Below are 5338 nucleotides of genomic sequence, written 5' to 3'. Positions count from 1 at the left end.
TGCATGTCCCTAAGTGGCAGAACACTGACTATCAAAACATTGAGATAACAACCTTTGAAAAGTGGCCATCTACCACTAGTGAGGAAAAGCCCCAGGAGGCAGCCATATCTTCCCAGAAGAAGCAGAGAAGACATCTTAAAGAGGTAAGGAGGCAAATCCATCATCTGTGCTGCTGTTTCTTCTGCTGCATCCTAACCCCAAAGGAAGGAGACTCAACCCCAGGTGAGGGATAGGGAAACATGGGAAATGGAGTCCCAGTGAGGCTGGGTAGGCACACCCAGTGACTTCTCCTTGTGTACTTGATCTGTGCTTTTGCCACTAATATGCTGCACCATTTATAGGACACAAACCCTAGTCTGTTACCCTAGAAAGAGCTTTTCCACTCTACCCCTTTATGTGGATTCTGAGAAAGTTGAGCCTGAAGCAGACAAGCAAAGGATGCAACAAAAGGCCATGGAGGAAAGAAGAGGGGTTTGGGTGTGGGGGAAGGGTGATCAGGATAGTCAAGAGAAATCATATAGAGTGCTATGGGAGAGCAGACTAGCTTAGTGGTGAGTCCTGATGATGTCAGAGTCACTAACAGAGTCCTTTGCTTGTGTCTCCTTTCAAGGTCGGAACAACAGGCCTAGGGCCATGTTTTTAAACCATGGGTCCATTATGTCCTGGTGTGACCCACCAGCCACAAGAGGGAGCCAGGCCAGAACTTCATAGTGCTGTGTACCCCAAAATATGATGTTCCCTATGAGACACCTCCAGCAACATGGGCACAAGTGCTCTAGCTTTCTTCTCCCTGCAGTGGAAGCTGTTAGCTCCCTCAACGTAAGCTCATTCTTGGCCCAGCACTATGGCTGGACAGAGAAATCAGACACATGGCTACCCTATATTAAAGAGCCAGGCATCCAACTTCTGCAATCCACATTATACAACTTCATGTTCCACACAACATGGGGTCTTCACCAAGTCATTCCCTAGTTTTAAAGATCCTTATCAATAACCAGCTATAAAGAAGTTCATGTACTGTGCAGGCCCAGGAGTTAAGGGGGCACAGGGTAGAGAGGAAGAGAGGGGTTTGTGGGACAAGGCAAGAGAGAAGAAAATCAATAAGAGATTGAGGAGTACAGGGCATGGCACTGGGGAAGGGGAGGAGAGTCTGCCCATAGGAAATTCCAGTTCCAGCCAGGCAGCTGAGAAGAAAGAGATGAGCATGTAGGGCAGGGACAGGGATCTTGGGTGGGCTGATTGGGGGAAACTCCCTGAAGAAGAGATATATGAGGGACAGGACAGGGGTTCCCAGGAGCAGAAAAGCATGCCTTCCTGGGGGGTTGAAGCCAAACCCTTCCCATAAGCCTCCTCTCCTTCTGCTCTAACCATCCTCAGGCTGATCTGGGAGCATCTGTGTCCTTTTCTTCACAGCCTCCTGCCACCAGTGTCCATGCTGCCCTTCCCATGTTCCAGAAATTTAGAAACTGTGATAGTATTTTTATCCCAGTAAATGAATCTTTCTCTTTGATTGGCTAAAATTACAGAACTTTTCTGGCTACTGTGAAAAGGTAACTAGGACTTCAGAGGGCTGTGGAGCATCACTGCCAGATAAGGTTAGCATCTTTGGACTGCTTTGTGTTCAGTGATGACATATGGGGTCTAGATTGGGGAAACATTCACTGCTGTGGGGCTAATGAGGTGTCAGCCAGTGTTATTGTGTACGTTCTTGCTGAGTGAGGTGACTGCAGAATCCTCATAGTCTCCATGCAGGTTGTGAACAGCACTCTGTGTCGGTGAGGGCTTCTTGTCTGAGGTGGTTATTTGGATCAGTGGTTCTCAATATTCCTAATGCTGCAACCTTTTAATACAGTTCCTTATGTTGTGAAGATCCCCTTTGCTCCTGCTTCACAAGTATGTTTGTGTCTGTTATGAGTTATAATGTAAATATCTGTGTTTTCTGATGATCTTAGGTGGGCCTGTAAAAGGCTCATGTAACCCCCAAAGAGGCTGAGACCCACAGGTTGAGAAGCGCTGATTTAGATGAATTAGTTTGATTCTCTGAGTGTCTCTGTGTGGAAGATGAGTTTCTGAAGCCTGGTCTTGATGGAATCCATCAATGAATTGGGCTTTCTTATGTCTGCTGAGAATGCTGGCATTGGTCTTTCTGAATGTGGGTGTTGTGTCTGCTTAACAATTTGCAATATACTTCCTTGGCCACCGCTGAGGACACCTTGCATACACAAGTCTCTATGGCAGCCTACAATGCCAAACTCTACTGGTGTTGATGGTGCAGTGGATGGCTTAACAGTTGTCTACCTGTGTCATGAATCATTTGTCAGATACCCTAGGGCCTTTGAGATAGGAACTTGATGCAGACAGATATCTCTTCCAGCATTCACTTACTGAATTTGTCCATTCCTGTTGTTTCTACTCTCTTGCCTTGACAAAGCACTGTGGCCAAGGCCATCATGGGTAAAAGCATGTTATTTAGGGGTCCCAGTTACAGATGGGGGACAGCACATGACCATCCTGATTGGAATCTAGCAACAAGTCATGGCATTGAAGCTGGAGGTGATAGCTGACACTGATTCTCAAGCAAGAGAGAGAGAGAGAGAGAGAGAGAGAGAGAGAGAGAGAGAGAGATTAGTTGGAACGGGTTTGGCTTTAGAAACCTTAAAGCTCTGTGGCCCCCTGATGGGGGAGAGTCTTCTGTTTTGTGTTAATTTCATTGACTAAATAAAGAGACTGCCTTGGCCCTTTAATAGGACAGAAAATTAGGTAGGCGGAGTAGACTGAACAGAATTCTGGGAGAAAGAAAGCCGAATCAGGCAGTCGCCATCATTCTCCCACCCGACACAGACGCAGTTTAAAATCTTTCCTGTTTCATATGCAAATATGTTCATCTATGGGGGCCATTCTCATTCAAACTAAGCCACATATTAATCAGGATAAGGGTGGAGGAAACTCTTGGGTAGCATCTCCTGAGCTCTGACTGTTGATGTCCCTATCCTTCTGCTCTCCTTGCATTTTCAGAGAGCAGATGGCACCACTATTTCTCTTGAAAGTTGCAAACCTGAACTTCCATAAAGATGTCTGGAAGACAAAAGAGACCCTTGTACTCCAATTTTATCTACAAAGAAGTTTCTTTTGTGGAGCCCCTCACCTAGAAGAGCACTGTTTGGCTCTCTGCACACAGTTGGATATTTGATATCACCTCACAAGATCAGAATGAGCTAGATAGTCTCAGAAAAAGAACAAATAACAGGCACACCTCTCAATTGTCATTGGGAGGCAGAACACACAAAACCATCAGTGGTCTGCCTTATGTGACAATGTAAGTTTGACCACAGTTTCAACCTGTCAACCAAGCCATGGCACAGCCTCTGTGCCAACTTGCTGAAAGACTTGGGACATTCAACATTAGTGTCTTCCAACCCCTGACTATCATAGACACAGCAGTCAATGTGAACACAAGTCCTGGACCAGCGCAGGACACCATGTAATTTAGGGAGTGCCCCGTCAATCAACTCCTTGTGTTGAGAAAGCCATCTAAACAAGCAAAGGGTGATTTTCATAGCTTTCTCATGAGGCCTTGGAAAGCAGGGGGAATAGCAAACTGTGTGACTCTAACATCATGATCTGTTTCCTGTCATGGTGAAGCTGAATGGGAGGCAAGTGGGCAGGTAGCCAGAGAATTCAGGCTGAGTACCATGGAAGGTTAGACTGTGACACATATGTCTGGTTAGCTCTCCTCAAGCAAAGGTTGTCTAGCCAGGGACAATGTGAAAGAAATCTGTTTCTAATAGACAAGGTCATAGAATCCTTGAGGGACACCCTCCAATAAAGCCAGGCCACTTCCTTTCAAAGACTTGAAGGCACCAGCCTCATATGCCCTTCTGTCTTACCTCAGAAAAGCATGTGGTTACTTCTCTGCCCCTTTCAGACAGCAAATCCACACTGCTCATCTTCACACAAGTCAAGAAACAATGATTTTTGTTTTTGGGCCAACTTCCTGATTCCCCAGGCTGCTTACCATGTCAGGAAATGGATAATAACCTTTGCAAGCACTCAGGAACACATTCAACCATGAACTTTTCTTGCTTCCCATAGAGAGCTACAACAGCGGATCAACCACCACACAGGGTCAATTATTCATTTGTTCTGTTGACAATAGCTCCTGAGAGATATCATAAGATGAGAATGTAACCATCAAATCGCCCTCCTAGTGACAGGAATGATTCACTCAACCAAGTGGGTGATCTTCAAACATGAAAGCATGAACTCAGAACCAGCTGCCACATAAAATCCTTGCATGCCAGTGTGAGGATATCATCCTACCTCTATAGAGATGGAAGGGAGAAGTTCCCTTTTCATCCTTGTACAGATGGTCTAGAGTTCTTGACAATTTACCAGTTCAAGGAGAATGTCTCAGGAAGCAAAGTCAGTGTGACGCTTGAGAACCCCTCCTACTCACACAGGAGTGAACACTGGCAGTGCTCCAGAAGACACATATGAGTCCAGACACACACAACAGCTGGGAGTCATGAAGAAAAGGAAGAGAGTCGGATCCCGGTAGCAGCTGCAATGGCTCAGTTCTTCTCTAGCTCTCCCTGTCTCCCTTTAACTTCTGGAAACATGGCTTCTGGAGTGCTTGTCTCTGATGGTGTCATCAAGGTGTTCAATGACATGAAAGTGCGCAAGTCTTCAATGCCAGAAGAAGTGAAGAAACGCAAGAAGGCAGTGCTCTTCTGCTTGAGTGAGGACAAGAAGAACATCATCCTGGAGGAGGGCAAGGAGATCCTGGTAGGAGATGTGGGGCAGACTCTGGACGATCCCTACACCACCTTTGTCAAGATGCTGCCAGACAGAACTGCTCCTATGCTCTCTACCATGCCACCTAGGAGACCAAGGAGAGCAAGAAAGGAGACCTGGTGTTCCTCTTCTGGGCCGCTGAGAGTGCGTCTCTTAAGAGCAAAACGATCTACGCCAGCTCCAAGGATGCCATCAAGAAGAAGCTGACAGGAATCAAGCATGAATTACAAGCAAACTGTTACGAGGAGGTCAAGGACCACTGCACCCTGGCAGAGAAACTAGGTGGCAGTGCCGTCATCTCCCTGGAGTGCAAGCCTTTGTGAGCCGCCTCCAGCCCCTGCCTGGAACATCTAGCAGCCCCAGACCTGCTCATGGATGTTGCAGGCTGCCCCTTTCCTGCCAGACATGAGGGGCTGGGGGGATCCCAGCAGGGTGAGGGTAATCCCTTCACCCCAGTTGCCAAATGACCCCCCTACCCCCTGGGCTGTCCTTCTCCCTCCACCCTGATGGTTCTGGCCTTCCCAAGCTGCTTTTGATCTTCTGA

At 47.1% G+C, this 5338-nt stretch overlaps 1 pseudogene; it reads left to right on the top strand.

Annotated features, from left to right (window-relative positions):
* Nucleotides 1–4579: 4579 nt before the first annotated feature.
* On the top strand, nucleotides 4580–5117 carry LOC142842288 (cofilin-1 pseudogene; annotated as a pseudogene).
* The last annotated feature ends 221 nt before the right edge of the window (nucleotides 5118–5338 follow it).

Source organism: Microtus pennsylvanicus, unplaced genomic scaffold (genome assembly GCF_037038515.1).
Source record: "Microtus pennsylvanicus isolate mMicPen1 unplaced genomic scaffold, mMicPen1.hap1 Scaffold_48, whole genome shotgun sequence".
NCBI lineage: Eukaryota > Metazoa > Chordata > Mammalia > Rodentia > Cricetidae > Microtus > Microtus pennsylvanicus.
This window is presented reverse-complemented; position numbering and strand designations above follow the sequence as displayed.